Raw genomic sequence first — 12,203 nt, forward strand, 5'->3', positions numbered from 1 at the left:
CGAACGACATATTTGCACTTTCACAGAACAGTGATCTGCGAGATGAATTGGGCGGGAGTGCACCATGAACAAATGTATTTAATGCAACACATTTTCCCATTTTTTATAATAAAATAGTGAACTTCATCCCTACTAAGTACTACCCAACTATTCTGCTGGCTTCAACTTTTGGATGTATGCCGGGTGAGGCGGCGGCGTATAGGCTGAGTCATAAAGTTCACAGCCTAAAAATATCAAGAAGGTTACGAACTCACGTTCATTCTCGAACCGACAACGGACAAATTAATTCACGGAAAAAGTTTAAATAAGCTTAAATAACCACACAAACCATACGGTGAGTGCAGTAAAATATTACATAAAATACTGTGTCTACTACAAAGTGAGGGTTGCAGGTTTAAACCTCAACAACTTTACATGCAAAGCTGCTGGGCCGTGGAGTATTAATTTTGTGAAAGAAACTAGATTTCTGTTTCAAAATGGCAGTGATGACACTATATGGACAACTCCCATCTTCTTCATAGTTTATGCAATGTTAACAATAGCAATAATTTATTCTGAACTGTAATTTTCATATGAATGGTACAACTCAAAACCAGTTGTTAAATTAACACCAAATTACAGCACATGCCAAATAAAATGATTACAGTGTGTCACTACTAGACTATTGTACAAAACAAGTAATAAAACAACAGAGAGGAGACCAGGTAATCGATATTCTATAAACTTCTTAGGTTTTCAATTCCGAGATACATTTTGTTAACTGTAATTTGTATTCTACTGACGTGCAACACACTATCTATAGTGTAAAATTTTAGTTTAGTGTAAACGTTTAAAGAACAGTCCGCTAAAATAAAATAAAAGGTACTAGGAAAAAGTCAAAAATATACAGTACGAAGCAGGACTGTGTATATTAGATTGACGTGATGAAAAGAGATGTAGAATGAATGATCTGGATATCCGCTTCTAGAGCCTCACTTCAAAGATGGTAATTCATTTGAACTCCTCAAATCAGCTTATTCCGATTCGAAAATGTGACAGCTTAACATCTTATACTGCTAAAAATACATTCGCGCACAGAGGTTACATAAGGTGGCTATTGGGAACTGCCCAAGACTACACACTGACCACTGGCTGAATGGGAGCGAAAGTGTTAACAATCGTACGACCCAGGAGAATGCCCTACCACCCAGTACAACATTCTTTTTCTCATGGAGATATACCGTGGACAGTTTTTTATTGAAATGTCACCGAATATTCGCTAAGCGAAAGCAAAGAGCCAATTCTCCTTTCAACATTTTCATACATCAGTTCTCTAGTCGACCGATCCCCGCGGTGACTACGGCCCTGGCGTAGCTGGCTGCGCCGTCTGCGTGGGCCACGACGGATGCACTTCATTTAAGAACCGCCGCTAATTCCACATGTACACGTGTCTCTCTCTCCCCGTTTCCTTTAAGATGTCCCGACTCCATTCATTCCTTGCACAACCCCGCCCATCAGCGACGCTTCCTCATTAATTTCTGCAGCTGCAGTCGTCATCGCTTCCCGGGAACTGCCACCTCGCAGATCATTGGATCTCTCATTTCTTACACAACCACGCCCATCAGTGCCGCGTCCTCATTAGTGTATGTAACCGCAGTCGTCACTGCTTCCCGGAAATTACCACCTCACAGATCATAGGATTATTCATTCCTTGCATAACCACGCCTATCAGTGCCGCGTCCTCATTACTGTATATAACCGCAGTCGTCACCGCGTCCCAGGAATAGCAACCTCGCAGATCATTGGATTATTCATTCCTTACACAACTAAGCGCAGCAGTGCCGCGTCCTCATTAGTGTCTGTAACCGCAGTCGTCACCGCGTCCCAGGAACTGCAACCTCGCAGATCATTGGACTATTCATTCCTTACACAACTAAGCGCAGCAGTGCCGCGTCCTCATTAGTGTCTGTAACCGCAGTCGTCACCGCGTCCCAGGAATAGCAACCTCGCAGATCATTGGACTATTCATTCCTTACACAACTAAGCGCAGCAGTGCCGCGTCCTCATTAGTGTCTGTAACCGCAGTCGTCGTCACCACGTTCCAGGAACTGCAACCTCGTAGATCATTGGACTATTCATTCCTTACACAACTAAGCGCAGCAGTGCCGCGTCCTCATTAGTGTCTGTAACCGCAGTCGTCACCGCGTCCCAGGAACTGCAACCTCGCAGATCATTGGATCACTCATTCCTTACACAACTAAGCGCAGCAGTGCCGCGTCCTCATTAGTGTCTGTAACCGCAGTCGTCACCGCGTCCCAGGAACTGCAACCTCGCAGATCATTGGATCACTCATTCCTTACACAACTAAGCGCAGCAGTGCCGCGTCCTCATTAGTGTCTGTAACCGCAGTCGTCACCGCGTCCCAGGAACTGCAACCTCGCAGATCATTGGATCACTCATTCCTTACACAAACGCGCCCATCAGCTACGATTCCCCATTAGTGTCTACAGCTGTAATCGTTGCCGCTTCTCCGGGAATGCTATCTCGCAAATCATTAGATCATTCATTCATACAAAACCCCGCCCATCAGCGACGCTTCCTCATTAGTGTCTGCAGCTGCAGTCGTCACCGCTTCCCGGGAACTGCCAACTCGCAGATTATTGGATCACTCATTCCTTGCATAACCACGCCCATCAGTGTCGCGTCCTCATTTGTGTCTGTAACCGCAGTCATCACCGTTTCCTGGGCATTACCACCTGACACATCATTTGATCATTCATGCATGGACAATCCCGCCCATCAGCAACCCTTCCTCATTAGTGAGTGAAACCGCAATAGGCAACGCTTCCCGGGAACTGCCATTTCGTAGATCATTGGATCACTGATTCCTTGCACAACCACGCTTATCAGCAACCCTTCCTCATTAGTGAGTGAAACCGCAGTAGGCAACGCTTCCCGGGAACTGCCATTTCGTAGATCATTGGATCACTGATTCCTTGCACAACCACGCTTATCAGCGACGCTTCCTCATTAGTTTCTGCATTTGCAGTCGTCACCGCTTCCCGGGAACTGGCATTTTGTAGACTATTGGATCTCTCCACCTAAGTCCTGAGGCAACAATTTTGGAGTGTTCTTAGAAACGTCGTTCCGATACAAACAGATAGATATAAATACCTGTTACTTTGAAAATAAACCATTACTTTTTATTTACTAAAGAATAAGATTTATGAGCTCTTTAGACTCGACAATTAAGCCTATTGATCTCGTGCTAGTGACGATTCCGAGAGATGAGGAATTCGCAATAATTACAACATCTAACGCGAGCAAACACTCAAGATTGTTGTTTATAACAACACAGGTGATAACAGCGATACTCTCTCAGGTCACAGGTTAATTGTACGTTGTCTGTAAACCTGATAAGTACCGCATCTCAGATATGACAGACAACGCCCGGTACGCACTTACTAATCACTATTCACCGTTTCGTCACTCGAATGATTTAACTTTCTAATCAATTAATAGTAGTCCTTATATTAGCGGGCTCTACTAATATTGATATAAGCACGTAAAAAAGCTATTAATAATGTAAATGAAAGTCGGCAATACGAGAGTTATTAAACAGCAACTGCCTAGTGCTACCTATATTGATGTAATTACTTTTAGTTATTAAAGGAGTTGTAAGATTTCTCAAAGTTTACCCTTTTAAGATTTCTTTGTCATTTTTTGTTTTACTACGGCACTAACAATGAAAATAGAATTTGGTACAGGGAATGATAATATCCCTTTATAAGAATTCCAATAAAAGATATTTATTTTGGACTTATGATCAGGTTGGTTAGCTACAAACAAGATATGTGAGGGAGATTTTGTGCTAATGCTGATTTCTTTGTTTTTGTGTGACTCGTAGCATTGTTATAGCAATCTGCAACAGATATGTGACCACTCACTTCACAGACTATCCAGTTACGGAAACGGATGCAGAATAAGAGCTTAAGGAAATCAAGTGCTACATCTACTGTACTCACAAAAATATGACTAACAGATTCGTCCATAAGTTTGGTAACTTTGTGATGACGAATCAGTTCTCTGTACGATGAATCTCGGTCACGAGTTTTTAGAAACGCGATGAAAAATGTGTTCCAGTCAACGCAGGCGGTGAGTACAGCTCTATGAAATGGGTTAAGTGTGCGGAGGGTATCCTTGGTCGGCGGTGAGTAGGAGTGTGAGTCAGTGGAGGTCTCCAGTGGTGGGGTCGGCCCACGACTTCCTCCCATATCCGTGCTGAGGACCGCACCCCACTGGACCGTGTCACGTGGCTCACAACACGAGCGCTCGCTGTGGTACACAATCTAGGTGTCTTCTTCCTACATAGCTTAACACATATATAATATAGAGATAAGATTACACGTACCTGGTTTGCGACGGGATGTCCAGAGCACGGGCACGGGCGGACAGGGCGCCTGACGGCCATCGTCCCCAGGAGCTGCCAGCTTGGCGCGGTCCCTCCCTGCAACACACGGGACAACTCATTAATATCCTATATATCACTATGAATGGCGAATTAACTGAGGATTACTATGTATCTGTAAATATAATCATTTAATATCCACGGTATTGTTTACTGTTGATGTCTTCTTTGGCTATTATAGTGTTACGATCCAGCTCTAAAGTTGTTAAATAAATTTCGTCGCGGGTGGTCTGTCACCATGGCTAGACGCCCGCAGCATCTTAAGCAGCCTACAGAAATCGACTACAGTTGTAACGGATGTGTCAAGGTCAGCTGGTGACTCAAGTGGTATAGAATTCATCACAGACACAGCTGCTCGTGAGTAGGTATTTGAAAGAAAGCCATTTTAGTAGTTATTATATTAGGTTTAATAATCAGGTGTTTTTGTAGGCCCATTCCAAGCTAACGTGGGACCGAGTAGTGCCTCAGACCTGAGCACGTTCTACAATACCATCCTCCTGGGCACTGCAACTATAGTATCCTTACTGTTCGGTTAGGCGTAATCATCATCAGGATCCACCGTCTCTAGAAACAAAATTACAACTTATTGTTCATAACTAGTTTGTTTTAAAACCGTACTTTTTGAAATTGTCAGCAATACACAGGAAATGGAGTCAATTTATAAAAATAATAGAAAAAGAAAAAATAGTGCGAGGCCTAGTACTGTTTACCACAATCCCACACTAATGAAATACGGGTGAAATCATGAATTATATACGATTTTACCTATTTACCAGAGAGTCTCTGTAACGGTTTTATGGGTTAGAAATTATATTGACATTTAAGAATTGTAAGATTAAAATTGTAACAGTGTTTATGAGTTACACTGAAACAAATGTTACAGTTCCACCTCACTACCGGCCCAATACTATTGTGGCGTGTATTGCGACACGGTCAAAACGTATTGTAATGGTAATACTAGTAGGCAGGGCGGGGCGGGGCGGGCGAGAGTGCAAGGAAGACAATGGAGGTGCAGTACTCGTGGTTTTGTATTTCCGGTGTAGGTAAGAGATCTCAAGGTCGGGACACCTCCCACGTTACAGGAGTCAGCGCGATCTTTATGTTCTTGGCAATAAGAGTACGGTAGTAGAGTATCTTGGTTAGATCCAGGAATGGGTCTCAACAATACAGCTCTGGGCATTATTTTGTGAGTGTGTTTTAGTTGAAGAGATAGTAACGGATTTCAAAAACGATTCGTAACACGTTTTTTCTTACTAAAATACACTGACGGTCTTTAACGAAGGGCCATTATGAATAACGAGTTAACTACCTATGTGTTAATATACAATAAAACCTACGATGAAAGGGAGAGCTGATGAGTACTCGGAATGGACACTCGGACTTTCTCGAAAGCTGATCGGGAATAACTCACAACTGCCTGTGAATGATTAGGCAGTATACCTGTTATCCTAGGAAACGAGAGCTAATTTACATTGTATAACACACAACCTGGTGTTTCTAAAAATCTATATAGGAATTTTACGTAAGAAAAATCGATCGTCAGCCTCGCTAGTTTTGGTGGAGGTCGAAATAGGAGAGTATAAAAAGGTCAAACCTATGAAACGATTTATTTTTTTAGATTGTATTTCTTACAACTTTATACAGTCAAAACCGATTGTCAGGTATATAAATAATAGTTATACCCAAGAACGTAGCCAGGAAAAAATTTGGGTGGGAGCCAGACAACTGATATTTTCCCGTTGTGGACAAAGGGTAAGGCTCCATTCTGTTCCTTAAAAAGACCTTGATCCGTTTCTTTGTTCAGAACGATCTTTCAACAGCACATGTCAATAATACTGTATTATGTAAATTAAAAAAATCTTTTACTAAAAAAGTAATAAAAAAAGAAAATTTGGATGGTCCGGACCCCTTGAACCCCCTCGCTGGCTACGTCCTTAGTTATACCACCGCCAGACAACTTGATAAAGAGACTGAAAGTCGCCACGTTAAGGCTCTGTATGTGGTTAGCTGACGCAGGTTTAATAGTGTCTGACGGTTGATCAGAGACAAATATTCTAATTTCATATTTTTAACCCTTCTGATACCCCCCAATTGCAACCTACACCAAAACTAGCGCGGCTGACGATAAATTCCTTAAGCCGCGTTTACACCGGAGTTAATAACACGTGTTACCAACAAAAAGTTAATAACATTTTAAAAGAGTTCAAAAATTCACTGTAACATTTTGTTAATAACACGCCAAACCCCATGTTAATAACACGATTTTTGTTATCCACCGAGTGTCGGTAAAGATCAAAGGAAGGGTGTAACTTTTGTTAATAACACATGTTTCAGTCGCCACGGGCGTTGTAACTTTTGTTGGTAACATGACCGCGCGCGCACTACCGGACTAGTTGTGAGTTTCTCAGTTGCAAGACAGGAGTGATTGTGCGCACACCGACTTGTAGAATTGCACCAGAAGTTTTTGGTGTACCACACGTTATAACTGTGTTTTTATTTGTTTTTACTGTTGCACTGTTTTGTTCTCAAAATGGAAAACTTGTTAAGTGAAGCGGAATGGCCGAGGAAACGAGTTTTCAAACTTATAGAACTGTACCGCGAACAAACCGTTTTGTGGGACCCTACTTGCCGAGAATTTAAAGATAAGAATTTGAAGAACAGTGCTTGGACTGAAATAGCCCTTGCAATGAAACTGTCAAGATCGGAGGTACAAACGAAAATACGTAAATTAATAGGTCAGTTTCAAAGAGAGTTTTATCCAATATCGTTTAGGTTTCCTCTGATTTGACAGAATGACGCATGCAGCTGTAGCAAGAACCACGTCCTCTACACTCGGCATGTCCAAGACTGAGGCTGTGGCGGGACGGGGCGTTCATAAAGTTAATAACAAATGTTACCCTCAAACTGGTGACACTGTAACTTTTAGTTATTAACTTTAGTTACTGTAACCTTGTTAATAACTAAAAGTTACCAACTTTGTGTTATTAACTCCGGTGTAAACGCGGCTTTAGAGGGAGAATTTAAGTATCAATTTGAACTAACATCAAATGGTTTGGTTGTACAATTCCAATTAGCTCTCGACTCCTGGACTTTAAAGGATGAGATGTTGAATACTCGGATCAAACATTGTCCGACTTTCTCGAACGATTATTAGGACTAAGGTATTACTTACTGCTTGTGAATAACATTACTCTTACTTACGAAATATATTGGTCCCACCATCAATTAAACATCACTTCACATCCAATAAATCTGCACCACAGTACTGTGTAATAGACAATTTTCAAAAATTGTTTACTAATTTTATTTTGTTAATTTCCTTGGTTTGGTGATCTTTTCTTCTAATTAATACACCTTACCCTATTTATATGACTGATCCTCTCTATTTTCTTGAAAGGTTATCTGCGATTTAAAATCCTTGGGTTGCAGCCGTCGTTCATTTTAATATTTAAAACTCCATTAATCCTTTACACAATTTTCTGTAAATTTATGACATCAATAATAAACATTTATGATTAAAATTAATCTTTTTCAATAAAGATAATCATGCAAATCAATGCATATTCCATGTTATACCTCGGTTAATAAATCAACAAGATTTTAAATTTTCATCCCAAAAGTAAAATACCATCTCAATATAAAAATAATATAAATTCCACATCTTATTAATCAATACCATAAGTAACCTGATGCCGAAACCAGGTGTATTGTATAACTGCAGTGTGTTTTGGATGTAATTTCTCATGGAATGAGCCAAGCTACGGAAAACCACTCACTATAGCTACGGAATTCCGCATCAGTTGCGGTTCCGTATCTATAAATATATTGATAACAATGTAGCCCACAAGATCTCGTCCTTGTGAAAACAAACCAATATGTCGCGTTTTCTGATGGAACATATCCTATTGAGGATACAGAGAAGGATCTGGAGTAGGTCAAGATTTGTAAAACCACTAATTCCGCATCAGGTGCGGTTCAGTATCATTGTAATGATACACTCTAGCCCACAAGATCACGTCCTTGTGAAAACAAACCAATGTGCCACGTGTTCTGATGGAACATATCCTATTGAGGATACAGAGAAGGATGTGGAGTAGGCCAAGCTCGGTAAAACCACTAATTCCGCATCAGGTGCGGTTCCGTATCTATATATTGAAAACACTGAAGTCCACAAGATCACGTCCTTGTGAAAACAAACCAATATGCCATATGTTCATGATTGAACATATCCTATTGATGATACAGAGAAGGATCAGGAGTATGTCAAGCTCCGTAAAACCACTAATAATTCCGCATCAGGTGCGGTTCCGTATCACTTGTAATGATACACTCTGGTCCACAAGATATCGTCCTTGTGAAAACCGTCATCAACACGTGGCATAATGGTTTGTTTTCACAAGGACGAGATCTTGTGTAACAGAGTGTTATCATTACAATGATACGGAACCGTACCTGATGCAAAATTGAACACGCCCTATTGATACAGTGCAGAGAAGGATCAGGAGTATGTCAAGCTCCGTAAAACCACTAATAATTCCGCATCAGGTGCGGTTCCGTACACTAGTAATGATACACTCTGGTCCAAAAGATCTCGTCCTTGTGAAAACAATCCATGTGATGCCACGACGTTGGTGACAGAACGCTTGTCCTATCGATGATACCTGAAGGTACCTGCATATCTTACGAGGTCATGGAGATAACATTGTCCTGGCGTCACGTTGATCTGCCTATCGTCCACCCTGCTAATATTAATTCTGAGATAAGTTATATTCTAAACAGACGTTCAGGTGCTTCCTTTAGCCTTGGCCGAAATGAATTATTTAAGTTAAGACTTCAAGCCTTGTTACACATTATCGGTGGTAAAATACTTATTACTCTTAGCGTGTTTTATGAGACGTGACCGTTTCGAAATTGATGTCGCATACTTGCAGAATCAAAATATGATGTGTATTTAAATGCAGTTACGTTCAAATACAATATTCAATAGATTATACTATCATGTATGTTGTGGATAGTTTGACAATGTATGGTTGTGTTATTAATGTTTTTGACACAATGATTCAATTTTAATATTGTCATTAAATTCTTCGCATAGTGGTAATCAATCTGTGACTGTTCCAAGTTGTTACTGGCTAATAATAATTTAGCTCAGAAAATAGTACTGATACGACTTAGATGTCACACATTAATTGAGGAAACCAAATTGTTAAATTTAAGTTATCACCTTTACACAATGTATAACAAATATTTACATTTATATCTTCATAATTGTATGTTGTTTGGATATTGTTTAAATGCAAAACAATTAACAATTCTAGAATAAGTATATAGTCGCAATGAAAATTATACACATCATTATTACATTTATGTACTTATTACTCGGTTCCAGATATTTGCTCAACAATCTTAACAATTGTAGATTTTACAGGTTTAATGTTTCTACTCCCAAAATGTCTATGTATTATTAACAGTACAACAGTAGAAATACTAGGAAGGAATTGAGTGTTCATTGGGTGGACACATAGGCGCCTAGAATCCTGATGATAACTGCAATAGTAGTCCCTATTCCTTGAGAGTAAACACTGGGCGATTGACTCCTGATGATAACTGCTATAGTAGTCCATAGTTCTTGAGAGTAAACGCTGGGCGCCTAGACTCCTGATGGATGACTGCAATAGAAGTCCCTAGTCCTTGAGAGCAAACTCTGGGTGCCTAGACTTCTGATGATGACTGCAATAGAAGTCAATAGTTCTTGAGAGTAAACGCTGGGCGCCTAGACTCCTAATGATGACTTAGTAGTCAATAGTTCTTGACAGTAAACGCTGGGCGCCTAGACTCCTGATGATGACTGCAATAGTAGTCCATAGTTCTTGATAGTAAACGATGAGCGCCTAGACTCCTGATGATGACTGCTACAGTAGTCCATAGTTTTTTATAGTAAACACTGGGCGCCTAGACTCCTGAGACTGCCATAGAAGTCCCTAGTCCTTGAGAGTAAACGCTGGGCGCCTAAACTCCTGATGATGACTACAATAGTAGTCAATAGTTCTTGAGAGTAAACGCTGGGCGCCTGGACTCCTGATGATGACTGCTATAGTAGTCCTTAGTCCTTGAGAGTAAACGCTGGGCGCCTAGACTCCTGATGATGACTACAATAGTAGTCAATAGTTCTTGATAGTAAACGATGAGCGCCTAGACTCCTGATGATGACTGCTACAGTAGTCCATAGTTTTTTATAGTAAACACTGGGCGCCTAGACTCCTGAGACTGCCATAGAAGTCCCTAGTCCTTGAGAGTAAACGCTAGGCGCCTAGACTCCTGATGATGACTACAATAGTAGTCAATAGTTCTTGAGAGTAAACGCTGGGCGCCTGGACTCCTGATGATGACTGCTATAGTAGTCCCTAGTTCTTGAGAGTAAACGCTGGGCGCCTAGACTCCTAATGATGACTACAATAGTAGTCAATAGTTCTTGACAGTAAACGCTGGGCGCCTAGACTCCTGATTATGACTGCTATAGTAGTCAATAGTTCTCGAGAATAAACGCTGGGCGCCTAGACTCCTGATGATGACTGCTATAGTAGTCAATAGTTCTTGAGAGTAGACGCTGGGCATCTAAACACCTGATGATGACTGTAATAGTAGTCCATAGTTCTTGATAGTAAACGATGAGCGCCTAGACTCCTGATTATGACTGCTATAGTAGTCCCTAGTTCTTGAGAGTAAACGCTGGGCGCCTAGACTCCTGATGATGACTTAGTAGTCAATAGTTCTTGATAGTAAACGCTGGGCGCCTAGACTCCTGATGATGACTGCAATAGTAGTCAATAGTTCTTGAGAGTAAACGCTGGGCGCCTAGACTCCTGATGATGACTGCTATAGTAGTCCCTAGTCCTTGAGAGTAAACGCTGGGCGCCTAGACTCCTGATGATGACTACAATAGTAGTCAATAGTTCTTGAGAGTAAACGCTGGGCGCCTAGACTCCTAATGATGACTGCTATAGTAGTCAATAGTTCTTGACAGTAAACGCTGGATGCCTAGACTGCTGATGGATGACTGCAATATAAGTCCCTAGTACTCGAGAGTAATCGCTGACTTTCACATTGCTTCAGCAGATTTTCTTCACATTCACGAACGATGGTTCAAGTTAAAAATATTCACTTGGACGCGACCTGTATTGCGTACTGTCCACCACGTATCTCAACTGTTCTTATCTGTGCCATCTCGTAGGTTTCGCAACTCGCCGAGCATTGCTAATTTTACATATGTTCCGGGTTTGGCAACAATATATGCTTTTTTAACTGACAAATGTTCACATTTCTGTGTGATTCTATGACCTGCGGCGTTTACATCTTTATTACGTGTCTAATAATTTAGCCATGTCTACCACTAACCCTGACGGCTCACACGCTGACATAGGACTATACATGACTCATTTGCGGATGACTTAGAGGTCTGGTAAAGATTGTCTAATCTCGGTTCCTACTGACTTCTTTGCAGACCTACTGATTCTACTGGTTTCCGCCACTTCTCCAATGTTTTGACACTGTTCACTCGTTCTCTCTCGCTCTCGTTGTCTCGAACCAACTTGCTTCATAAGTTCTCACGAAAAAATTAAAGATATAAATGCCTAACGAACGTAGATTTGGCACCTGCTACCTTACTAATTTCTTAAAGGTATTATATCTTCATGTTCAATAATTAAATTTACGTGAGTCAAATACAACTTGTTAAATAACCTGAGTTTCATATTTC

The sequence above is a fragment of the Homalodisca vitripennis genome, chromosome 5, assembly GCF_021130785.1.
Source record: "Homalodisca vitripennis isolate AUS2020 chromosome 5, UT_GWSS_2.1, whole genome shotgun sequence".
NCBI classification, from domain to species: domain Eukaryota; kingdom Metazoa; phylum Arthropoda; class Insecta; order Hemiptera; family Cicadellidae; genus Homalodisca; species Homalodisca vitripennis.